This window comes from Neovison vison, chromosome 7 (assembly GCF_020171115.1).
Source record: "Neovison vison isolate M4711 chromosome 7, ASM_NN_V1, whole genome shotgun sequence".
Taxonomy (NCBI): domain Eukaryota; kingdom Metazoa; phylum Chordata; class Mammalia; order Carnivora; family Mustelidae; genus Neogale; species Neogale vison.
The window spans coordinates 123,584,872-123,612,643 of record NC_058097.1 but is presented as its reverse complement, the minus strand read 5'-3'; the positions used below and the strand labels follow the sequence as shown (position 1 = coordinate 123,612,643).

Genomic DNA, 27,772 nt, shown 5'->3' with positions numbered 1-27,772 from the left:
GCCCAAAGCTACGTTAAGAACTACAGTGCCTCTTGAGCTCAGGGACCATGGCTGATCATCATGACTGATGGACACAGGGCAGAGTTTAGAGCAGAGGGTACAAAAAAGATGAAGAGGATCCCTGGCCTCATGGAAAACCAGAATATTTGGAAGGAGATAAGCCACTTACAAAAATGGCAACAGGATATGGCCAGAAAATGAAAACATCATGATCAAGTTATAAGCAAAGCATCATGCTTCCATGTGTTCGATATGGAATGGGTGGGTGGTATGTGTACAAAAGTTTTCACCTGGGGTGCCTGGTGGCTCAGTCAGTTAAGCCTCTGCCTTCGGCTTGGGTCATGATCCCAGGGTTCTGGGCTCCCTGCTCAGCGGGAAGTCTGCTTCCTCCTCTCTCTCTGCCTGCCTCTCTGCCTACTTGTGATCTCTGTCTGTCAAATAAATAAATCACATCTTTAAAAAAAAAAAAAGAGTTTTCACTTTTGAATTGGTCCTGGGAGACTGAGAAAATCTCAACAAGAGTACATGAAAAGATGTGTTCTTAGACAAATAATCTGTCATTCAATGATTGAGCCCAAGAAATGGGCCAACTTCCTCACAAAAACACTGGGGAAATAATCTGTGAGGGGCCCACCAGCTGGGTTAATCAGCACTAAACCAAAAGTTGCTCCTTAGGCTAAAATTCCACATATGTCTTCAGATGTAAATTGTTCTCTGACACCACAAACTCTAACCTCATATTGATAGGCAGTGCAAAAAGGAGACCAAAGAGGACTGTAGGTGACAGGGGTTTCCTCAAAAACCTAGCCCGCCTGGCCAGAGAAGCTTTTTGTAGAGAAGAGCCATCAGTACCTTGGGGGGTGGTGTTTCCAGAAAGCTGCCTAGTCATAGGAATGTCTGGAGAACTTCCTTTTAGGAAACAGCCTGGAAGCATTTTCCATGTTCCTGCACAGGCTTGTGGATCCACTCCGATGCCATAAGATGGACTCAGGCAGCTCAAGCCTAACACCTTGTGGTGGTAATGCCCAGAGGAGAAACGACAGGCTTTTAGAGATTATAATATCAAAGCTCCACTATTACCATAGGTCTTTCAAAGTTACAGAAAGCTTTAACCCCTAGCACCTCATTGATCATCATAGGATTTGCTCAAGGTCATAGTACGGGGAAGAATTTAAATACTTCTGATTTAAGCCATGATTTTTTTGCGCTATGAGTCCTTGTGAAAAGAAAGGGAACTGTAGAAGAGACAAATTTCCAAAACCAGACTCCATTTGCTCTTCCCCATATTTAACCCAGTATGCAAACAGGAAGGCTTAGTTCCTCTGCATCAAGTTGTAAATTGTTGCTGTGCTCCAGGGACATGTCATAGAACTGACATACTTACATGTCAGAGTGATGTTTGGAGTCCTGCCAAACACCTCTCTGCAGAACCAAAAGCTTCACGGACAGCTAAGTCTCTGAGAGGTTATGAGACTGGCTCAAGGATGTACAAGTGGTAAGTGGTGGGCCCAAGGCTTCTCATCACTGTTCAGTGCTTTGTTCCCATGACATCCTAGAAGTCTCCTGAGCAATCATATTAATTCTCAGCTGTCTATGTACTATTTACAGTGTGAAACGTACCTTCTTCCTCCTTAGTCTAGAGATTTTTCTGGGGCAGGACTGTGCTCTCCTCCTTTGTCTGAATTTTGTTACAGCTGCCCTTGGTCTCTTCCCCTACATGAAAACAATCAACCTTTCATCATTGTGTCCCAGTGGAAATACAGAACAGTCTCATGTGTTTATGTCCAAAGCACAGCTTATCAACATTGGAGAGGTATTTCCCATTGGCCCACACACTGAGGGTTGAGGGGTCTCACTGGATTGCCTCAGAGCACAGAGGGCTGGGATCCAAAGTCCTGTCATCCCGGTGCTCCAATCTGAAACACCCCCTTGACACCCTGCCCTCTCCATCTTAGCACCTTCTCTCTTCCTGCTCCCCTTGTAGACACAGATTTCATGCTACCTTCAGCACAGGAATGGGGATCAACCATCAGCATCATCTTTGAGACTTCCCCGGAATGTTCCTCCTTCCTGTCTATACCATCTGTGACCCCTTCAATCTTGTGAATTTCTTCTGTCCATGTTGTTTCAGGCCCCAAATATTCACATGATATCAGAGAGAAATGACCCATTTTGTAAACAAAGAAAGTGAGATACAGAGAGAATAAATCAAGAGGCAAGAGTAAATTAGCACAACAGCGTGGGGCCCTGGGTTCCTGGGCCTCATTCTGATGCTGCTCTCACTTCTGTATACTGCCCCCCAGGAAGGAGAACAAGGATGGAACAGGTTCTGAGACCTGGGTCAGGTGGCATTTCCCCTCCAGAATGTCTGGCCCCACTTTTCCCTTGAAGTATAATAAGGACAGTTCACATTTGCTGAGCACTTGCTGTGTGTCAGGTACTTAGGTAAATCTTTAATATGCTTGATATCATTTTATTCTTCACCAACAGTCCCATGAAATGTAAGTATAGGACAACTGGGTGGCTCAGTCGGTCAAGAATCTGCCTTCAGCTTAGGTCATGATTTCAGGGTCCTGGGATCAAGCCCCATGTGGGGAATCCCTGCTCAGCAAGGGAGGCTACCTCTCTGATTCCCTCTGTCTACTGTTCTGTCTACTTGTGCCCTCTCTCTGCCAAATAAATAAATTAAATATTTTAGATATATATAAATATGCATATTTATATATAAATATATAAAAATCTTTTATGTGTGTGCATGTATATGTGTGTGTGTGTGTGTGTGTGTGTATATATATATATATATATATATATATATATATATATAAAATCATTACCCCTCTTTTATAGAATAGGAAGCTAAGGCTTAAAGAGTTTAAGTCATTTGCCTCAGGTCACTCAGACAATAAAACTTAACATCTTCATGCTGCAGAGATGAGCCCCAATGCACTGGCCTGCCTCTCACTCCAGCCATGCTGACCAGTGCTGTCCCAAGAGCCTCCGCCATCACCTCTGATGCAAAGAACATAAGGGGGTGGGGTGTTAGTCTTGGGAAGGTTTCAAGAGACCCCACTTTTTAACCTTTCTTGACTCTTGCCACTACCCAACATACTCCCTGCACAATTTAATCTGCCTCAGTGTCCCTCATACCTTCTCACCTTCTCTAGACCATGCTGATTTCTCCATGTGGATTTTTCTGGCAGTTGCTCTTTAGCCCTGTTTCCTTCCATGTGACAGATCCTTTTGTCATTGATGACATTGGTTGCCATATGACCTACAGTCAATTAGGAAAAGAGGAATCACAGCACAGCAGGGCTGCTCTCTCGAAGCTCAGAGTGTGGAGCCAGTCCTTCTTAGAGCAGCCTATGGGTACAGGGGCTGAAACTTCCCAAATAACTGGACAGCAGGTGTGGACCAAAAGACATAAAGGAGGAAGGGGCTCATTAATCACACAAGCTCAAGATTGGACCTAACTGTGATTTGATCTATGCTTATAGCTTCTTTTTATTTTTTAGAAGATTTTATTTATTTATTTGGAGGGGGGAGAGAGATAACAGGGGGAAGAGGGCAGAGGGAAAGGGAGAAGCAGACTCCCTGCTGAGCAGGGAGCCTCATTTGGGGCTTAATTCCAGGACCCCAATATCATTACCTGAGCCAAGGGCAAATGCTTAACTGACTGAGCCACCCAGGTGCCCCTGCATTTATAAAATTTTTACTTTTACTTTGCTTAAGTCAGATAATCTGAGTTCACCCTCCTCCTGAGCTTCTAGATGAAATTGGCTTAAATCCTTACATGTGGGAGAGTCTACGTTCTATTGCCCTTCTGAAACTGGAAATTCCCAGAGTCTTGGGTTTCTCCTATCAGCCCTAGGCAATTTCTGTGTTCCACAAAAGCCTCATTTCCCCTTTGCATGTTATAGTTGTCCTGTATTAGCTGCAGTGCCAACCTCAACATGGGCCCCATACTAATTCTCTGATTTCTATCTGCAAAACTCCTACTCATGTAAGGAGCAAAGCACCCTATCTGGGATACCCTCCTATCCAACAAGGGCTTCAGTGAAGTCAGATAACCCATACTCAGCTCCAGAAGTAGCTAGCTACATGGATTGGGTTGCACTTCAGAGAGTCTACTGGCGTTGCCAGGACACAGGCCCGGCACTGGAGCTGGAGTGGAGAATTTTTACTATAGGCATTGACAGTGCTGAAAGCCAAAGGCACAGCCAAGCCAAAATCTTCTAGGGAAACCTATGATGCAACCCTGAGAGCCGATTCAACACCTGAAGAGTGGAAAGGTCACAAAGCTAGCAATTAGGATCTGGAAGAGAAAGGAGTCAGGCAAGAACAGGGCAGGAAGAACAAGGGTCTGGAAGCATTTCCAGGACAATTGTCACAAATCACAGTGGGGCTCACTGGTAGTGAAGTATTTGCAAATGCAATGAAAAGTGCACTTAAAATCCAAAGACACCAACAAGCCTCTTCTTATAGAAAATGTGAGGTGTAGCAATTTAACCTTCATCTTAAATGGGGTGCACCATCACACTCTAGACCTAGACCCAATGTTTTATAGAAATTAATGCACTGCCATGATTTGTATCTCCCATTTTTTTGGTATGTCTGCATCTTATGAAGTTATGTGTATAATTTCCAGTTTTTGCCATCCAGTTCCTAGCACAATGTTCTCTGGTTGACCATCACAATGATCCCTAGAATGTCAGGGTCATCCAAATTCTCCTGAGCTATATTATGATAAGCGATCAAGGTTAGCATAGCTAAGAGGCACAAGGACAAGTACATTCTGTCCTGGGTATATAAAGACAAGCTGCCTGGGCTCTTCCTTATTATGAGATTTGGCAAAGAAGTACTAACCAGATAAGTTGCTGTGTGTCAAGAGTCAGAATAATGGTAATGATGTAATGGTTATTCAAATGGCTCTTGACTGGACCCTTCCAGTCAAGAGAGCAGCCATTTGAATAATCTGAACAGGGAAATCTTAATATAAAGAACTGGTTACTAGTAAAACGGTAAAATTCAATTACTGAAAAAAGTATAAAAAAATAAACAACTCTAAGGAATAGAGGCATAACAAATGTATGAAGTAGCTTACTACTTCTAGAAGAGAAGGGGTGTAGCCAAAGAAGGAAGAAGGCTCACCCACAAAGCTAAGAGTCAGACTTTATGGCTGTGGTCAGCTAGGTGGTTGGGAAGTCCTCCAGAGTTTGGTGGACCAGAACTGGTCAACAGGAAGCTGTCCTCTGGATTGCCAGAGAAACTCACTGGAGAACCACTGTGGCCCCTGCATGCCTCCATCAGCCAACCACTCTGTAGTAGAAAAAAAGCAAATACACTAGAATCAGCAATAGAAGTCCTAACCTTTGTTATGCCCTGTAGCTTTCCTTGAGGGCCTACTACTGATAAAGTATACTGATAAAATATACTAGCAACACTGTACCCACTGGTAATGTTTACAGGGTCCAGATTTAATATCATAAAGCCAGGCAAAGAAAGATAGGTTTGGAGGTGAGAGATAATAAAATGATAGTTGGCACACTGTTTTTATCTACTCCACTAATTTTACCATATACAGAATAGTAGCTGTGACTACAGATTTCCCCTAGTTAAATTCATGGTAGTACTCCATGAATTGCTATGGTTCAATAGTTGTTCCCTGAGGCAAGGAAGATGGACTCCTATAAAGATATAAACTAAAGCACAGCTCATCGAAATGATGCTAGGACAGACCAGAGCAGATCTCTTTGATTTCCCATAGCATTCCTTTAGGCCACCTCTGATTTTAGCCATTCCTGAGACAGATAATACCGCACAAACCCAGATTCACCTCCTGGTGGAAGTGTCCCCCTTCAAGCAACAAATGTCATCTCATTCCTCTTCCTTCCTCACTCTTGCCTCCTCTCCCATAGCCTCTTGCTACCAGAGTTAATCTGTTACACTTGGATATTGAGATTCTGTTATGTGACACTGAACCATCTCTTGCCTTGGTTTACTATCTGAAGCACAAGAGTAATGTAGAAGTCCTGGGGAGCTGACATCTCTGGAAAAAATTTGCCACTTCCTGACAGCGTATGGGAGAAGAATGAGGCACAAACAAGTCAGCTGCAAAAGAATGGGAGCAGGGGACGACACTAGAAAAGACTGTCACCCCGAACAACCCCTCAGTCTCATATTTATTAGAAAGTGAGTTAACAACCAACGAAGAAGCCGGAGTAGATTACACATTGACCTGAGTCTTGTAGATATGTAAGAAGAAGGGCATACTATGTCTGGTTACATAGTACATGACCTACAGTGAGCAAGCTCAAACAGAATGATTGAATAACGGCTGATGTTCTCTGGGGAAGGGGAGATAATGGAAAAATGAAGCAGGTGGGGTTCTGTCCTGAGCGAGCCAGGTGTTCCCAGTTGCTCAGCTTCAAGGACATATATCGTTCTCACCCTCAGAGGCCTATTGCCAGTACATGTTTTTCTTAAGGTTATATCTAAGCATGCTTGGTAACTAGTATAATTTCTCATAGGTTATATTTTAAGCAGTTTGTTGTTCTGAGGGACAGTTACACAATTCTTAAACAATGTAAGATGGGACTCTGATTAAATTCATTCTCATTATTTTCAAATGAAAGATTCTGGGAGTCATTCTGTATCAAGAGTCCTGCAAAATTTAAACTTTTTTCCTCATACAGGTTATCTCAATAACACATATTTATATTGGCCTTCTTTCATTCTTTTCTCTTTCTTTCCATTTTATTTTATTTTATTTCTTTTCAGTGTTCCAAAATTCATTGTTTATGCACCACACCCAGTGCTCCATGCAATACACACCCTTCATAATACCCACCACCAGGCTCACCCACACCCCCCCCAAAACCCTCTGTTTGTTTCTCAGAGTCTATAGTCTCTCATGATTTGTCTCCCCCTCCAGTTTTCCCCCATCTCACTTCCCTCCATCTCTCAATGTCCTCCATGTTATTCCTTATTCTCCACAAGTAAGTGAAACCATACGATACTTCATTCTTTTCTAATCTCCCCTCTTCCTCACTTCTGCTCCCTGAGATCACATCCCACAGAAACTTCCTGCATTCAACAACTGGTCTTAGGCTCTTCTTTCAAAGAAAACCATATAAGATACCCTGAATACTAGAGGTTCCTACTATACCACTTACCATCATCAATACAATTCTAATTGCTGTCAAACAAGCAATGTGTTGATAGTTGAGCTAAGCTACTCCATGGTATCACTGCCCCAGCATTCGTTCCGTTTGTCCAGGCAGCCTGCAGGGACCATAAACTGACACTAAATCTTCAGGAAAGAGCACACCCTAGAAAACAGCCCACAGAAATTCCCAATATAATCTCCCAGTAGCCCTTGTGATCAACAAACTCTTGTGCCTCCACTGCATTCCCCTGTGCAGTCCTTAGATATGAACCTCCATAGAACTTACCAAACTCTCTTCTTTTGGTTTGAATTGACAATCTAGCCTTAGCCCAGGAGTCCCAAAACACTCTACCCACAGATCCTAATACAGGGATGTGCCCCAGGTCTGATTGCTCTCTGTCTGCACTCTGTCTTGACCTTTCCATGTAGCCTCTTGAAGTATCCTGTGTACTTCCTTGAGGACCTGTGGGTAATAAACTTCTCCATTTCAATTTTTCTTGTTGTCTGTTATAGAACTGTGATTTACCATCAGCACCCTATGCTCCACAATTAACAAATGTCAACAAAGTTACAACATAATACAATTCCAAAATTGCACTTTGATAGTTAGCTTTCTAGAACTATTCCTGGTATGATTCATTTAGCCTACTTTCTTTAGAGGGGAAAAACTGATATAAAGATTTAAACTTATGCTTTATTTTTGAAGAACATTATGAGAAGGAAGGGAAAAATTAAGGGGAGGAAATTGGAGTGGAAGATGAACCTTGAAAGACTATGGACTCCAGGAAACAAACTGAGAGTTTCAGAAGGGAGGGGGTAGGGGGATGAGTGAGCCTGGTGATGGGTATTAAGGAAAGCACAGATTGCATGGAGCACTGGGTTTTATGCACAAAAAATAAATCATGGAACACTACATCAAAAACTAATGATATACTGTATAGTGTCTAACATTACATAAAAAATTTTTTTAAAAATAAACATGCTTTATTTAGAAAATGTATTCTTAGCATGAAAGTGAAAGAAATAATAGATGGAGAAAAGAAGGAAAAGTAATTCAGGATTATGAGATACTGCACTGGTCTTTGCTTCATAATGAGCATTGGAGAATCACCATCATTCTGCATATTTATGTGTTTGATTATATGGAATTTCTTCACATAGGCTACAGGAAAAAGCACACAAGTGCCATGGCAGAGTAGGGTGAAAATTTAACTCTCTGTTTCCATCTTGTATCCTAGTTTGAATTTGTCTAGTTTACTTCATGGGGAGTTAACTCCCCTTCTGTTGGATCCTGCCATCCAGGCTTTTGGCAGCTGCTTGGACAGCAAGATCCTAAATATGACATGGAGTTCATCCACACCTGAATGTAGTCAAAGAAGCCATACCCTCAGAAAGTGACTAGTAGGCATGGCTTCATAGTAAGAGCCACTGGGAAACCACACACTCCAGGACAAGACATTCATCAAGACCTATTACAGAATCTCATGGCCCAGTGAGTATGGTAGCAGCTAATACATGGGAAAAGTCCATAGGACTGAGAGGCTGACAAGGTGAGGAAATATGAAGAGATACCTAAGAAATGTCTAACAGCCACTGTAGACTGAAGTCAGGAAGGTTTTATATAAGGGATTAAAATCCAGGGCCTTGACTAGCAGCCAGGGCAGGGGAGGGGATGATGGTACTGGTAAAAATGTATTCATAGTGTAGGGATGGTTCAGTGGTAGGAGATTATGAAGAGGAACTGAAGAGTATTCTTACCCAGAGATGTATCCAGCTCATCTTAGCATGACAATACCCAAGATAAGAAATTACCCAAATACCTACAGGGTCTCAGCTACTCTAGCACACCTGTGGCAAGCAGAAAGCTGGCATGATGAGTACTTAAAGGGACCTGTCCCTGCCTTTTAGCACTCATAGATTTATGTAAATATAGTTCTCACATCTAGAGTTCAGACTCAAGAAAGGCTGAATTTGTAAACAATTTTGCATCTGAAACTTCTGCTAAATGTCTGAGCATAAAGACTCAATTTAAGTAATCAGCATGTTTGTAGAGAGGAATCACAAATCAGCTATACGAGATGGAACTGTGAATAGGGACTGAGCCTGGTCACACAGCTCAATCAGAGGGATCTGCTGCAGGTGAAGCAGAAAAAAAGGGAAATGATTCTTCTGGATTTCCAGGGGCAGGTATCATGGAATCCAGTTAGCTATCAGTTGTGATCAGTGAGATGAGAGGATGGCAGAGGCTGCTCAGGGAAGCCAAAATACAATACTGGTCATGTTGAATAAATGTATCAAAAACAACTCATCTTATCCTCAGTAAAGTTAAAAAAAAAAAAAAATGCTTTCCTAACTAATGAGCAGGGAAGCCTCCTGTCAACCTCCAGGACATGATCTTCATGTCACCTGATTAAAAATCATGGCCGCAATCATATCAAATTCTTCTCGAGGCAGAGAAATTACATGTCCATGCATGTTTTGCATGTCCACCCATAGATAAACATATATAGTCCAGGCTTACCCTAGGAATTCATCTTTCCTCTCAATTTTGTCACTTTATCCCCTTAGTGACTAACTTCTATTGATCGAACATGCAAAATGGCTGTTGCTGCATCAATTTATTTCCCTTCACTCTAATCTTATGTGAATTCAGTCATCGCTGTTGGAAGACAGTTATCTTCACTGCAGAGACAGTTTACCATGCATACCCATCAAAGTGCAATGCTTCAGGAGAGTGTAGCACAACCTTAACTGTAGGGGTTGGGGAAGACATGAAGGGAGGCTCAGGGGACGACTTGCCATTTTGCCTCCTCTAAAACCCTTTCCTAAAGCAGCCTCACCATGCAGAAACTGGCCTTTACATTCTATTCACATCTGTTCACTCTTGTGCATTCCTTTATATTGCACTCCTTTATTTCCTTGTCTGTGTTTCTGAACTAGTCTTAGAGGTGACAGCCGATTTCTCCCTCTATCTCCAGCCCCATGTTCAGTATCTTATGAGAAACTTTGTAAATATTGACTGAATTAATGAACAAATGAGGTTGATCCTATCTGAATCAATAACTCTGAAGCAGCAATGAATAGTTATGAATTGACAGGTCAATTATATTTTTAAAATAAGTTAGAAAATGATTTTTTCTGCTAATATGTCAATAAAAGAATATCAGGCTATCAGTATATACACAAAGGAGTTGAAAATTAGTGCCCACAGAAGCTTATACATGGATGCTTTTAACAGCTTTATTCAAAACTGCCAAAACTTGGAAACAACCAATATGTCCTTCAGCAGGTGAATAAAGAAAGAAACTGTGGTACATCCAGACAATTGAATATTATTCAACACTAAAAAGGTATGAGCTTTCAAGCCATAAAAAAGACATGGAAGAAACTTTAATGCATACTACTAAGTGAAAGAAACCCTGTAACTAAGAGAAAGTATCTACAAAGTGCCTAATTCCAATCATATGGCATTCTGGAAAAGTCATTTAAAAATAACATTTATTGAGTACTGATTATATTCAAAGGCTTTGTGAAGGTAGGCATTATCAGTCCTGCTTGGAAAACTGAAACTTAGGAAGGTTAAGTAACATACCCAAGGTTATATATTAGTATGCAACAATGCTCTGACACCAAATTTCCTGCTCCGAGCCATCCCATCTTTCTCTCTTTCAAAGCACATTTCTCTCCTGCATGGGTCTGCCCAAACACCAGACATCCTGTTAGCAGCACTGCATTACCTAAAGAGATCCTCAGAGGGATCATTCATGGAATTTCTTCCAGGCTGTATGTGCTGGACTTGGTAAAGATCAGTGTATTTGTCTAATTTCATAATTGGCAAACACAGGATTCTCCATCATAATATACTATATCTCCATACATACACAGACTCCTTTCTGATTCATATAGTTGTTTATTATCTGGGTTCCCTTCTAGAATATGAATGTCACAATTTTCTATCTTGTTCATTATAATATCCTCAGTGTGCAGATCTAGCATAAAGGAGTCTACTGACAAAAGAATAAAATGAACAAATGAAAGGAAAAATACATGGACATGTTGTCTTACTACTTACACTATAAATGCAGCCACATATTATTATCCTCATTTTATAGACAAGAAAAAGGAAACCCACAGAGGTTATGTAACGGGACAATATCACAGTCCATATTCCCATATTGTTTGGGTTATTTTGAAAAGATCCAGCCCACTTGATACCTGGCCCTTGGGCCCCCTCCCCAGGCTCTGCTACAGAAACAGTAGAAGGAGCCACAGCAAAGCAGAACTTCATTGAGGCCTTAGGATTTCAGGTCCAAAACAGAATATGGAAACACAAACTTCATTAGACTCAATGGGGAGAAAATCAATAATAAAATGGAGAAGAAAACAAGAGAGAAAAACACCGAGAGAAAAGTAAAAATCAATCTTACAAATTATGAAATGAATGTCTCTACAGTCTAATCTAGGAAGTTCTGGGATTTTGGAGAGCAGAGATACAATCGCTTTGTATAAAACTGGCAGCTCAGAGACAACTTTCTGGCTTCAGGACACCTGTGGAAGCCCTAGTGCCCTGCCAGTTCTGTGAGCACATCAGCATTCAATGGAGAGATTGGCTGCAGACCTGCCCTACCCCAGGCTACTGATTCTTCCCAGCATGGTGACCCACCAGCAGCCTCCATAGATACCTGCATAGTTACAAACAGTCTCCTCTCTTCTGCATCTGAAAAATGAAACTCAGGGGACCAAGATTATGCTTTTACCTTCCTTGTGTGACTCGGGAATTTTAAACCAGTTCCCTGATGATTCTAGGTTTGTCTGCATGACCAAAAGGTAGCTGAGAAAGTGCTAAGGGCAGAGAGAGTGCCCGCAGTGAAATTTACAGCCAGCATTCCTGTGCTGCTGTCCTGGGAAGAGCAGACCCATGCACATGATCTTCCCTTGAGGGGCTCCCAAAAACTGTGCAGAGGTATTTGGATGTGAGGGGCATTTAAGCTTCCCTATCAGAAGCCCCCTAGAAGGCAAAAGAAGACTTGTATCCTCCCCAAGAGACGACATAGCAACATGCTCAGGGGGATGAGTGTACACACGAAAGATACTCTCCAGTGGATGTTCTTACAAGCAGAAAGCTTCAGAGAGCACATACAGAGAGTGGTACATTGAGGTCTACCAGCTGGCAGCAACCAGAAATAATCACCCAGAAGAGCCCCTTGACTGTGGACAGTCATGTCAAGTCCTGTTACAGAACCAACCAGGACAAGTTTAGCAAGTGCATGTAGGAAACAACCAAAACAGACTCAGTGTGAGTGAATCAAAGCTACCTGGTATAAGTAGAAGACCCTCTCTTAATGGGAAGTCAAGGGCCTGGCTGTAAACATCCTCCTTCCCTATGACGACCTGAAAATTCTCTGGATCTCAGTTTCTTGGATGAGACAGATAACTCTCTCACTACAGAGTTCAAAGGTTTTGTATGTGTTTATGTGGAGATCAAATAAGATAATAAATCAGAAAACATTCTGAGAAAGCATAAAGCAGCAAGTAAGACATGTCATAAGGGATATACAGACTTTGGTCTGGGGGCTTCTGGTCTGAGGATGAGGTTGGAAGAAAAAATTAAACACACAAGAAAGAGTAATAAAGAACACTCCGAATGTGCAAATGAGCAAGGCTGTAGAGATCCAGGACAGAATAGGGGTGGAAGGGAGGGGGCCAAGCCCGGAGCTGTGTTAACAACTCAAAGAACCTTGCACAGAGGGACAAGATGAGGGGGGAGTAGGAGGAAGCGCCTTTTCAGCCGGTACCCCAAAGTGAGCTGATTACCTACCAAAGAACTCCGATCACCCATGAAATCAGCCTGAGATCAGAATTATACACGTCTGGATCTCTACAGGGGCAGAAGACGCCAGTGGGCAGGTAAAGTGGAGTGGGAAAGTCTGACTGATATCGGAAGATAAACAAAAGGGGGAGGGAGCCACCAGACGTGACTGGTTGGAAAGTAATACCCCAATACGAGCGAGAGTGCCCTGCGTCTGGGGACCAGCATTAACTTGGAGACTGGTTGAAAGCACTCCAAAGAGCAAAGGATCGCGGGGGGAAACTGTGGCAATCGGGGCGGCTAGGGACAGGAGCTTAAGTCCCCGGTCCCAGACAGCCTCCCCGGCGCTGAGGCAGAGAGAATGCCGCGGAGAAACCAGCTCTTGGTCCCTAAGCCACCTGCACGCCAGAGAATGCATGGGTTCTAGCTCCTGTGAGGAAATGGGAGCCAAGCCAGTGGGCAGAATGTGCGAGCCCTGCTACAAAGCTTGAGATACGCGCGCACGTCCCTCATGCTCCCCTGAGTTACAAAGTCCCGGCTGGTGCTCTTTGACCCGTGCCACTGTTTCAAAGCCTAAGCAGCGCACCCCAAACTCTCCCCTGACAGAGGTGCGCAAAAGCCCAGCCTGGTGCTTGTGGACTTGTGCCCCGTTCTCAGTGCCTGAGACATGTGCATGACCCATAGCCGCCTCTGAAAGAGGTGCACGCAAGCTGGGCACTCCCAGCCCGGGCCAGAGGCAAAATCTCAGTGTGTGATCAATCGAACCTCTCTGACAGTTGGGAGCTCCCAGACAGCTGACACTACCTTGGCTTTGGGTACAAGCAAAAGATCCTGCGTTCCCAGGGTCTGCAACTTGGAACCTTCTCTGCCAGCGGCCAAGGGGGAACTTATTTAGGCTCTGCACCCAGACTGAGGCTTCTCTCTGAGAGGGAGATCAGGGTGCGGTTTGTTTTCCTCTAAAACTACAAAAACCATCAAAGGCGGTCAAGGTGAGAGAAAAAAAAAGTAAACAAGCATAAAAACTACCAGAGAACAAAAGCCTGAAAAAAAACCAATTTCCTCTGAGCCCACCCCCTTGAGGGGGGCGGGAGGACTTAACTCAGGAAACATCATTGACTGACAACCTACGGGGCAGGCCCCTCCCCCAGAAAACAAACCAAGAAAGAAAAAAAAAAAAAAAAAGAGAAAAAAAAAAAAAGGACTACAAGAGAACAACCACTACTTCATAGGAAAGATTGTTCACTCGTTCCCACTATTCCGGTTCTTTTTTTTTTTTTTTTTTTTAAACACATAGGTAATTTTTTAACCTATTTACCATCATAGCGAGCTGTACAGTACATCAAATTCCATAATACCTTTCTAACCTGAACTTTTTGATACATACACCTATGTGGGCTTTTTTGCATTTTTATTTTTTGAATTCCTTTTTTTAAATTTTAGTTTAGTTTAGTCTAGTTTATTCCTTTTTATTTTTATCCTCTAATATTCATATAGAGTTAAACTTCAAAGTAAGCCCTTTCCCCAATCAATACTACCCCTATAGGTAAACCAATTTTTAATCCCCTTTATCTTAGGAAAGTTGAGTCCTTTAACAACGATATCAAGATACATCCAGGAAGAATCAAAACAACCTTCCTCGTACACACTGAGAATTTATAAGAACTCTCCCATCTTCTTCCACCAGTGTTTCTGTGTTTTATGTGTTTGTCCTGATAGCATATAAATTTTGCACTTGGGGTTCTTTTTGACGAGGTTCTTTCTTTATTTGTATATATATATATTTTTCTCTTGTCATATACTTGTATCAGTCTTTTTATCTCTTTTTGTTTGTCTACTTCATAAATCTTACCTTGGGGCCATCTGGGCTGAACCTTCTTTTTCATATTCCCCTTCTTTCCTGTCTCTCTCTCTCTCTTTCTCTCTCTTTTTTCTTCTTTTCTTTCTTTTTCTTTTTCTTTTCTTTTGTCTCTTGTTTGGGTGGGGAATCCTGATTGCTCAGAAGTGTTCCAGGGTGCACCTTGACTGCACCACAGTTGATACATCCAGCTACATCTGTTCAGTCATCTCCCACCAAAATGACTAGGAGGAGGAATGCCCAAAGGAAGAAAAATACAGAGGATGGACTTTCTGCAACAGAGCTAGCAGCTATCAACATAGACAATATGTCAGAAAGAGAATTCAGGCTAACAATTATTCAGGCAATAGCTAGGTTGGAGAAAGCCATGGATGACCAAACCGAATTGATTAGGGCCGAACTGAAAGCGACCAGACAGAATGTTCACAATGTTAGGGCGGAGCTTAAAGCTACCAGGGAGGAGGTTCACAATGCTCTCAATGAGTTCCAATCTAATCTAAACTCTCTCAAAGCTAGGGTAACTGAGACAGAAGATAGAATTAGTGATTGGAAGACAAACAGATAGAGAGAAAGGACCAGGAGGAAGCCTGGAAGAAACAGCTTAGAAACCATGAAAACAGAATCAGGGAACTAAATGATGCCATGAAGCGTTCCAACATCAGCATTATTGGAATCCCTGAAGGGGAGGAGAAAAAAAGAAGTCTAGAAGATATAGTGGAACAAGTCCTTCATGACAATTTTCCCAATCTCACGAATGGAACCAGCATTCATGTACTAGAGGCTGAAAGGTCTGCACCAAAGATTATACACCTCAAAAAAAGTCACGACACCTGATAGTCAAATTGAGGAATTATAATTGTAGGTATAATCTCTTGAAAGCCGCCAGGGCAAAGAGGCTCCTTACTTACAGAGGAAAGCCCATCAGAATAACATCAGACCTGTCCACAGAGACCTAGCAAGCCAGAAGAGGCTGGCAAGATATATTCAGGGCACTAAATGAGAAGAACATGCAGCCAAGAATACTTTATCCAGCAAGACTGACATTCAAAATGGATGGAGATATAAAGAGTTTTCAAGACCGGCAAGGCTTAAAAGACTATGCAACCACCAAGCCGACACTGCAGGAAATATTAAGGTGAGTTCTATAAAAGAGGAAAAATCCCAAGAATAGCATTGAACAGAAATATAGAGACAGTCTACAGAAAGAAAGACTTCAAAGGTAACTTGATGTCAATAAAAACGTATCTATCAATAATCACTCTCAATGTGAATGGCCTAAATGCACCCATAAAACAGCACAGAGTTGCAGATTGGATAAAACGACAGGACCCATCCATATGTTGTCTCCAAGAGACCCATTTTGAACCTAAAGATACACCCAGACTGAAAGTGAAGGGATGGAGAAGCATCTTTCATGCCAATGGGCCTCAAAAGAAGGCTGGGGTAGCGATTCTCATATCAGATAAATTAGACTTCAAACTAAAGACTGTAGTCAGAGATACAGAAGGACACTACATAATCCTTAAAGGGACTATCCACCAAGATGATCTAACAATTGTAAATATCTATGCTCCCAATATGGGAGCAGCCAATTACTTAAGAAAACTGTTAATCAAGATAGTCATATTGATATGAATACACTAATTGTAGGAGATCTTAACACACCTCTCTCAGAAATAGACAGATCATCAAAGCAGAAAATCAATAAAGAAACAAGAGCATTGAATGACACATTGGACCTGATGGACCTCATAGATATATACAGAACATTCCACCCTAAAACAACAGAATACTCATTCTTCTCAAGTGCACATGGAACCTTCTCCAGAATAGACCACATACTGGGTCACAAATCAGGACTCAACCAATACCAAAAGACTGAGATGATTCCCTGCATATTCTCAGATCACTATGCTTTGAAACTGGAGCTCAATCACAAGGAAAAGTTCTGAAGGAACTCAAACACCTGGAAGCTAAAGACCACCTTGCTTAAGAATGCTTGGATCAACCAGGAGATCAAAGAAGAACTGAAACAATTCATGGAAACCAATGAGAATGAAGACACTTTGGTCCAAAACCTATGGGATACAGCAAAGGCTGTCCTAAGGGGGAAATACATAGCCATCCAAGCCTCCCTCAAAAAAATTGAAAAATCCAGAATACAACATCTGTCTCTACACCTTAAAGAACTGGAGAATCAACAACAAATCAAACCAACTCCACACATAAGAAGGGAAATCATCAAGATTAGAGCTGATATCAATGAGGTAGAAACCAGAGATACAGTAGAATGTATTAATGAAACTAGAAGCTGGTTTTTTGAAAGAATCAATAAGATCAATAAACCATTGGCCACACTAATCCAAAAGAAAAGAGAGAAAGCCCAAATTCATAAAATTATGAATGAAAAGGGAGAGATCACAACTAACACCAAGGAAGTAGAAACAATCATCAGAAGTTATTATCAACAGTTATATGCCAATAAGCTTAGCAACCTAGATGAAATGGATGCATTCCTGGAAAAATATAAACTACCAAAATTGAACGAGGAAGAAATCGACAACCTGAATAGACTGATATCTAATAACGAGATTGAAGCAGTGATCAAAAACATCCCAAAAAACAAGAGCCCAGGACCTGACGGATTCCCTGGGGAATTCTACCAAACCTTCAAAGAAAAAATAACACCTATTCTCCTGAAGCTGTTTCAAAAAATTGAAGCAGAAGGAAAACTTCCAGAATCTTTCTATGAAGTCAGCATTACCCTAATCCCTAAACCAGGCAAAGACTCTACCAAAAAGGAATATTTTGGACCAATATCACTGATGAATATGGAAGCTAAGATTCTCAACAAGATCCTAGCCAACAGGATCCAACAGCACATTAAAAAGATTATCCACCATGACCAGGTGGGACTCATTTTGGGCTACAAGGATGGTTCAACATTCACAAATCAATCAATGTGATACAACAAATTAATATGAGAAGAACCACATGGTCCTCTGAATTGATGCAGAAAATACATTTGACAAAATCCAGCATTCGTTCCTGATTAAAATGCTTCAAAGTATAGGGATAAAGGGAACATTCCTGAACCTCATCAAATCTATCTATGAAAGACCCACAGCAAATATCATCCTCAATGGGAAAAAGCTTGCAGCCTTCCTGTTGAGATCAGGAAGGACCAAGACAAGGATGCCCACTTTCACAACTCCTGTTCAACATAGATGCCCCCAGCTTTATTTTTGTTTTTCAACATTTTCTTAATGATTCGATTTGCTAGAAGTCCTAGCAACAACAATCAGACAACAAAGAGAAATAAAAGGTATCCAATTTGGTAATGAAGAAGTCAAACTCTCTCTCTTCACAGATGACATGATTCTTTATATGGAAAACCCAAAAGACTCTACCCCCAAACTAATAGAACTCATACAACAATTCAGCAACGTGGCAGGATACAAAGTCAATGTGCAGAAATCAGTGGCTTTCTTATACACTAACAATGAAAATACAGAAAGGGAAATTAGAGAATCGATTCCATTTACTATAGCACCAAGAACCATAAGATACCTGGGAATAAACCTAACCAAAGAGGTAAAGAATCTGTACTCAAGGACTACAGAACACTCATGAAAGAAATTGAAGAAGACACAAAAAGATGGAAGACCATTCCATGCTCTTAGATCAGAAGAATAAACATTGTTAAAATGTCTCTACTGCCTAGAGCAATATATACTTTTAATGCCATTCCGATCAAAATTCCACCGGCATTCTTCAAAGAGCTGGAGCAAATAATCATAAAATTTGTATGCAATCAGAAGAATCCCCGAATTGCTAAGAAAATGTTGAAAAACAAAAATAAAGCTGGGGGCATCACGTTACCTGATTTCAAGCTTTATTACAAAGCTGTGATCACCAAGACAGCATGGTACTGGCATAAAAACAGACACATAGACCAGTGGAACAGAGTAGAGAGCCCAGATATGGACCCTCAGCTCTATGGCCAATTAATCTTCGACAAAACAGGAAAAAATATACAGTGGAAAAAAGACAGTCTCTTCAATAAATGGTGCTGGGAAAACTGGACAGCTATATGTAGAAGAATGAAACTCGACCATTCTCTTACACCGTACACAAAGATAAACTCAAAATGGATAAAAGACCTTAACGTGAGACAGGAATCCATCAGAATCCTAGAGGAGAACATAGGCAGTAATCTCTTCGATATCAGCCACAGCAACTTCTTTCAAGATATGTCTCCAAAGGCAAAGGAAACAAAAGCGAAAATAAACTTTTGGGACTTCATCAAAATCAAAAGCTTCTGCACAGCAAAGGAAACAGTCAACGAAACAAAGAGGCAACCCACGGAATGGGAGAAGATATTTGCAAATGACAGTACAGACAAAAGGTTGTTATCTAGGATCTATAATGAACTCCTCAAACTCAACACACACGAAACAGGCAAACACATCAAAAAATGGGCAGAAGATATGAACAGACAGTTCTCCCATCGAGACATACAAACGGCTATCAGACACATGAAAAAATGTTCATCATCATTAGCCCTCAGGGAGATTCAAATTAAAACCACATTGAGATATCACCTTACACCAGTTAGAATGGCCAAAATTAACAAGACAGGAAACAACATGTGTTGGAGGGGATGTGGAGAAAGGGGAACCCTCTTACACTGTTGGTGGGAATGCAAGTTGGTGAAGCCTCTTTGGAGAACAGTGTGGAGAGTCCTCAAGAAATTAAAAATAGAACTTCCCTATGACCCTGCCATTTCACTCCTGGGTATTTACCCCAAAGATAAAGATGTCGTGAAAAGAAGGGCCACCTGTACCCCAATGTTTATAGCAGCAATGGCCACGGTCGCCAAACTATGGAAAGAACCAAGATGCCCTTCAACGGATGAATGGATAAGGAAGATGTGGTCCATATACACTATGGAGTATTATGCCTCCATCAGAAAGGACGAATACCCAACTTTTGTAGCAACATGGACGGGACTGGAAGAGATTATGCTGAGTGAAATAAGTCAAGCAGAGAGAGTCAATTATCATATGGTTTCACTTATTTGTGGAGCATAACAAATAGCATGGAGGACAAGGGGTGTTAGAGAGAAGGGAGTTGGGGTAAATTGGAAGGGGAGGTGAATCATGAGAGACTATGGACTCTGAAAAACAATCTGAGGGGTTTGAAGGGGGCGGGAGGTTGGGGTACCAGGTGGTGGGTATTATAGAGGGCATGGATTGCATGGAGCACTGGGTGTGGTGAAAAAATAATGAATACTGTTTTTCTGAAAATAGATAAATTTAAAAAATTTTTAAAAAAAGAACCTTGCACTGTTATGCAAGGAAGGGATTGGAATTATTTTATTATTTTATAATTATTATAAATAATAATTATTTATTGTTAATTGGAATTAATTTATTATTTTATTATAATAATTGGAGTTATCATTTCTGGAAGTGGTAGGAGGGAAATAAGAGAAAAATAACTAAAATATCTATGAGTGGGGTTTGACTTGAAATTAGAAAAAAAAAATTCCAAGAGACAATGATATCAAAGGTGATACTGCTGAAGGTTGACCAAAGAGCTAGAATAATCATCTTCTATAAAAGACGCTGGGGTCTCTGAGAAATGGAGGTTCAGAGTGTGGAGGACCCCAGCAATCATGTAGTTCTGAGATGTAATAAAAACAAAAGCAAATATTCACTGATTGCTTATTAGGTGGTGGGCACCATTTGCAGTCTTTTAAGTACCATCTAATTAAATCCTATCCCAACTTTATTACTTACCCATTTTAAAGATGGGGTGTAAAGAAGTTCTGTAACTCTTTAGAATCAGGTGTGCAGACTGCTTTCCCAGTTCTTAGACTGGTGGCACCCTTGGGAAAAATGTAGCTAACATCTTGGTATCTATGGGGCCTGAGGAGAGAACAGGAAACTCAGCCAATAATTGGCACGAGACCAGGACTCCGAGAGGATACTGAAATTCCTAAGGGTACATCTGCCAATCTTTCTTCCCCGAGGCAAATGTGTTTCAGGCAAGCATCCTGTCTATTTGGGTCAGTGATAGACAGCTCACCAATACACCTAGCAGAGTGCTTATTAACACATAACAGCACCCAGAAAATTCCATAAAAGAAGAGCAGAGACCTCATTTCTTATTTATTTATTTTATTCTAGTAAGAACATTTAACATGAGATCTACCCTCTTAAAAAATTTTTAAACATGCAATATAATATTGTGAACTACAGGCTCTGTGTTGTCCATCAGCTCTCTAGAATTTATTCATATTGAACTGTAACTTTATACCTGTTGATTAGCAACTTTCCACTCTTCCTCCAACCCCTGGCAAATACCTTCTACTATTTTTCTATGAGTTTGACTATTTTAGATACTTCATGTAAGTGGAATCATGCGGTATTTGTCTTTCTGTAACTAGCTTATCTCATTTAGCATAATATCCTAACATAGGTTCAGAATATTAGAATATCAGATTATCAGGTCCATCCATATGGTTACAAAGATCAGGCTTTTCTTCCTTTCCAGGGCTAATATTCCATTGTATGTGATACCACATTTACTCTATCCATTAATCCATTGACGGACACTTAGGTTGTTTTCATATCCTGGCTACTGTGAATAACACTGCAGTGAGCATGGGAGTGAAAATATCTCTTTGACATCCAAATTTCAACTCTTTTAGATAAATACCCAGAAGTGAAATCATATGGTATTTCTATTTTTAATTTTTTGAAGAACCTCCATACTGTTTCCCATAGTAACTGCACCATTTTACATTCCCACCAACAGTGCACAGGGTTCCAATTTCTCCACATCCTTGCCCACATTTGCTATCTTTTGGGTTGTTTGATGATAGCCATCTTAACGATGTGAGATGATATCTCATTGTGCTTTATTTTGCATTTCCCTGATGATCAGTAACATTTATTGTCTTTCATGTGCTTATTGGCCACTTGTACATCTTCTTTGGAAAACTATCTTTTGAAGGCTTTTTTTTTAATTTTTAATTAGTCTATTTGGCTTTTTTCTCTGAGATTTGAAAACAAGAGCCAAAGAGGATGAATGACTTACTCAGGTTTGCACAACTTTGTGGGCATACTGTAATCCACATTATGCTGACACATGGGCTCTGTGAGTTTGCCAGACCCAATCTGCTAGCCTCTTGTGATCAAAAAAAAAAAAAAAAAAGTAAACTATTCTCAGTCCTTCCCTCACTCAGTGGCAGAAGTGCAGAAAGCCATTCCTCCAAAATACAATAATATAATAAATTAAAATAAAAGTAAAGTAAGGTAAAATAAAATAAAAATGCTAATGGGCAGAAGTATTTCAATAAAAACATGTTTACCTTGTAACAGTTACTGCCATGCAAAAGCTGGAATCACTTTGCTAAGCAGCTGTGAGCTAGCAGCTCACAGAAATAGTAACAGAATCTTTCTCAGATAAGTTTCCTATAAGAAACTTCTGGAGAGGTGGGGTCATTCAAAAAAAGAGATAGATGTGGACCAGGTGTATATGCTCTGTTGCACAACCATCCTTATTAGTTCAAAGCTATCCTGGTTTTAGCACTGAAAATTCTGCATCCTGGGAAACTCTCTTCTGATTTTGGGGAATGGATACAGAAGTTTAAGGAAAATATACAAAACTCATATTTCAGTCCCCCAAACACGGGTTAGGAGCAACACTTGTCTGAGTGTGACATGACAATGGCACAGATTAGCTACCTTACAGAGTGACCCTTATTCTCCTCTTGATGTTGGCCACCATGATTTGCAGCTAACATCAATGTTGTATATACATCGTTGCATCCTTTGGAGTGATGTGACTTAACAAGTGCAACTGTGGTGTAGTGGTGAACAGCAGCTCCATCGTTGACATTGTCTGTGGAATAATTGTCATGCTCTCTATCAAGAATGTGTGTATTGCATGGAGCACTGGGTGTGATGCATAAACAATGAATCTTGGAACACTGAAAAAATAAAACTAAAAAAAAAAAAATGCACTAGTCTGATTTTTAAAATGGTGAATATTGTGACCATGTTTCCTGAGAGTTCAGATCATGAATAGGAGAATAGTTGCAGGGAGGAGTCAAGATGGCCGAGAAGTAGCAGGCTGAGACTACTTCAGCTAGCAGGAGATCAGCTAGAGAGCTTATCTAAAGATTGCAAACACCTGCAAATCCATAGGCAGATCAAAGAGAAGAACAGCAATTCTAGAAACAGAAAAACAACCACTTTCTGAAAGGTAGGACTGGCGGGGAAGTCAATCCAAAGCGATGGGAAGATAGACCCCGGCAAGTGGTGGAGCAACGGAGCACAAAATCAGGACTTTTAAAAGTCTGTTCCGCTGAGGGACATCACTCCAGAGGCTAAACTGGGGTGAAGCCTACGCGGGGTCAGCGTGGCCCCATGTCCTGCAGGGTCACAGAAGGATCGGGGGTGTCTGAGTGTCGCAGAGCTTGTGGGATTGGAACGGGAAAGCCGGTTACAGAGACAGAGCCAACAGTAAGCTCACAGCTCGAGATTACCTTGAACCAGCCGCAGGCTTGGTGAGCTCGGAGCGCGGCTGGAGGTCAGGCAGACAGGACTTACTGGGCGCTGTTCTCTGAGGGCACACTGAGGAGTGGGGCCCCAGGCTCTCGGCTCCCCCGGGATGGAGACCAGGAGGCCGCCACTTGTATTCCTGTCCGCCAGAACTCTACGGAAAGCGCTCAGGGAACAAAAGTTCCTGAAAGCAAACCCGAGCAGATTACTCAACCCGGCCCCTGGAAAGGGCGGTGCAATTCCGCCAGGGGCAAAGACACTTGAGAATCACTAGACCAGGCCCCTCCCCCAGAAGATCAACAAGAAATCCAGCCAAGACCAAGTTCACCTACCAAGGAGTGTGGTTTCAATACCAAGGAGAGCAGCAGAATTCCAGAGGAGGAGAAAGCAAAGCACATAACTCATGGCTTTCTCCCTGTAATTTTTTTAGTCTTGCAGTTAATTTAATTTTTTTCTTTTTCATTTTTTTTCTCTTCTTCTGCTAAATATTTTAACTCAACCAGTATCAAAAGATTGGGATCATTCCCTGCATATTTTCAGACCACAATGCTCTGAAGCTAGAACTCAACCACAAGAGGCAGTTTGAAAGAACCCAAGTACGTGGAGACTAAACAGCATCCTTCTAAAGAATGAATGGGTCAACCGGGAAATTAAAGAAGAATTGAAAAAAATCATGGAAACAAATGATAATGAAAATACAACGGTTCAAAATCTGTGGGACACCACAAAGGCAGTCCTGAGAGGAAAATGTATAGCGGTACAAGCTTTCTCAAGAAACAAGAAAGGTCTCAGGTACACAACCTAACCCTACACCTAAAGGAGCTGGAGAAAGTACAAGAAAGAAGCCCTAAGCCCAGCAGGAGAAGAGAAATCGTAAAGATCAGAGCAGAAATCAATGAAATAGAAACCAAAAAAAAAAAAAAAAAGAACAAATCAACAAAACTAGGAGCTGGTTCTTTGAAAGAATTAATAAAATTGATAAACCCCTGGCCAGACTTATCAAAAAGAAAAGAGAAAGGACCCAAATAAATAAAATCATGAATGAAAGAGGAGAGAACACAACTAACACCAAATAAATACAAACTATTGTAAGAACATACTATGAGCAACTCTACGTTAACAAATTTGACAATCTGGAAGAAATGGATGCATTCCTAGAAACATATAAACTACCACAACTGAACCAGGAAGAAATAGAAAGCCTGAACAGACCCATAATCAATAAGGAGATTGAAACAGTCATCAAAAATCTCCAAACACACAAAGATCAACTCAAAATGGATAAAAGACCTCAACGTGAGACAGGAATCCATCAGAATCCTAGAGGAGAACATAGGCAGTAATCTCTTTGATATCAGCCACAGCAACTTCTTTCAAGATACGTCTCCAAAGGCAAAGGAAACAAAAGCGAAAATAAACTTATAACAATATAACAAATAAACAATAGCCAAACTATGTTAGAACCTAGATGTCCATCAACAGATGAATGGATAAAGAAGAGGTGGTATATATACACAATGGAATACTATGCAGCCATCAAAAGAAATGAAATCTTGCCATTTGCGACAACATGGATGGAACTAGAGCATATCATGCTTAGCGAAATAAGTCAATCGGAGAAAGACAACTATCATATGATCTCCCTGATATGAGGAAGTGGTGATGCAACATGGGGGCATAAGTGGCTAGGAGAAGAGTAAATGGAACAAGATGGGATTGGGAGGGAGACAAACCATAAGTGACTCTTAATCTCACAAAACAAACTGAGGGTTGCTGGGGAGAGGGGTTTGGGAGAAGGGGGGTGGGGTTATGGACCTTGGGGAGGGTATGTGCTTTGGTGAGTGCTGTGAAGTGTGTAAACCTGGCGATTCACAGACCTGTACCCCTGGGGATAAAAAATATGTTTATAAAAAATAAAAAAGTTTAAAAAAAAGGAGAATAGTTGCAATATCAATGTCAGTATGACCCAGATATCAATGAAAAAGACGGCTAAAGGATTGCTTCACTTTAATGACAGATACACAAAACCCAAAGCAGAGCTCCCTGCACAACATACAGAAAATGGGGACTGGGCATGATGAAGATAAGAAGGTATATGTGGAAACCAAATCTCACAAGTCCAGACTCAGGTAACTACTTCTCAATCAATTAAAAGTTTTCATCTAAAAAAATACCAAAGCTCAGTTGTAAATAGTAATACTTGAATTGGCTTGGACCTACAGCATGAATGAATATTCATTATTGTCTTTTTGTATTGTTCTCTTGAATGTTCTATGCCACTGAGCTAAGTAATATTCCTTCATTGAGAAGTTGCAACTAGGATGCTCAGTGGGAGAACAAAAATAAAATTTTGACGACAGATGTGTCGGTCTTTGAAACTAAGAACTGTTTCTGTCAGATCTTACTAGCAATCATACTTTGTACAATGTATTAGGTGATGTGTGGAATCACATCAACAAAAAAAACAGTCTCCAAACTCTTAGACACTTTGATTTGGGGGGAGAAAAAGAGTTTCAAATCATCTTGATTTCTATGAAGATTGTAATGAAACCTGAGAAGATATTTTATTGTCCAAATATAAGCTAGACTTTGCTCATATATCTGCATATTTAGCAGACTGTGCAAATGTGAATTTTGGCAAATTCAGCTCAGTCTGTAAACTTACCAAAGAAAATGAAAAGGACTTACCTGTTAACTCTCCTGCACACTTTGTACACCACACAACTTCAGTAGTGTGCAGTCTGCTTCTCTGTGAGACTGGGTCACTTTTCAGTTCCTCATTAATGGACAGAAACACAAAGACTTCTAATTTGATGGAGTTGGAAGATTTCACTTCCTTAGTCATAGTCTTACCACATTACTGACATTGTTTTACAAGTGTTGGCCTACCATCAATTCATATTTTCCAACTGTGAGAATAAACGACCATGTCTAGTTTGGAAATACACTTGGGATGAAAATGGAGAGAAGGGTTACAGTAAAATAAATGTTTCTATGCTCTTTCTCTAAACTGGAGGAGGCCATAGAAAGCAAGAAAAAGAAGAGCAGATTTCATCTAAGCTGTTTGGGGTTATGTGTGGGTTTCAAAAAATATCACAAAGTGGCAAGTGGCTTACTTTTTTTTTTATTACAAGACCACTTTTTTACTCAAAATAGTGTCACCAGAAAAGAGAAGCCAAGTTAACCAGAACTTTGTTAATTTCTTGACTAAAACCATAACTTGCTTTAAACCCAACTTTGACATCACAAGTTTTATTCAGTGCTATAAAATCATTTCTCCTGAGAAAGAAATATTTAACATGTGATGGCATCCAGTGTGCTTTAGAGTGTTTTAAAATGGACACCATGGATATGGAAAGCCTATGTGATAAATTTAAGATGTAGGCAACCTAAGTGACAAAAACAAGCATGCAGGTTCAAAGTGGATAAACGTTTTCTGAGAGTTAGAAACTAATTCTTACAAGTATAAAGCATGCTGTTCCTGGTGAGTAAAATCCTAAGAACCCACACGTGTATGCTTTTGTTGAGGAGATATTTATCTTGATATCATCAAGATAAATACCAATTTATCTTGGTATTTATCTGGACTAACACCCCATAAAAGCAGTTCTTCAGGTCAAAATGAATTTTGTCATTGTCCGTATTCATTCTTACTATTTCTTACCATTTCATTTCACTTCATTTCATTAAAGAAAAGAAGGATGTCCTGTAGGCTTTAGGAAGTTCAAAAACTGTAACGAGAGTTGAAGAAGGTAACCATAAAGTGAACGATCCAACAAGAAGATCTAACAATTGTAAATATGTATACACCCAATATGGGTGCCCCCAAATATATAAAGCAATAAATAACAAACATAAAGGAACTCATTGATAATAATACAATAATAGTAAGGCATTTTAACACCCATTTATGTCAATGGACAGATGATCTAAGCAGAAAATCAATAAGAAAACAATGGCTTTGAATGAAACACTGGGCCAGAGGGTCTTAACAGATGTATTCAGAATGTTCCATCCTAAAGCAACAGAATATATACCTTTTCAAGTGCACAAGGAACATTCTCCAGAATACATTACATATCAGGTCACAATCCAGACCTCAACAAATTCAAAAAAAATTGAAATCATACCATGCATCTTTTCTGACCATAATGTGATGAAACTAGAAATTGACCACAAGAAAAAATCTAGAAAGACCATGAATATATGGAAGTTAAGCAATATGCTGCTATACAATGAAATGATTAACCAGAAAATAAGAGAGGAAATTAAAAAGTACATAGAAAAAAATGAAAATTAAAACATCATGGTTCAAAGCCTTTGGGATATATTAAGGTTGTCCTAAAAGACAAGTATATAGCAATACA

At 40.6% G+C, this 27,772-nt stretch overlaps 1 long non-coding RNA gene across 1 annotated transcript; it reads right to left on the bottom strand.

Annotated features, from left to right (window-relative positions):
- Window positions 1–1,636: 1,636 nt before the first annotated feature.
- Window positions 1,637–27,097, bottom strand: LOC122914058. The gene is made up of 3 exons (XR_006385764.1): window positions 27,070–27,097; window positions 26,094–26,181; window positions 1,637–1,713 (listed from the first exon to the last, which is right to left on the bottom strand). It is a non-coding gene; the product is annotated as an uncharacterized LOC122914058 (long non-coding RNA).
- Between the last annotated feature and the right edge of the window lie 675 nt (window positions 27,098–27,772).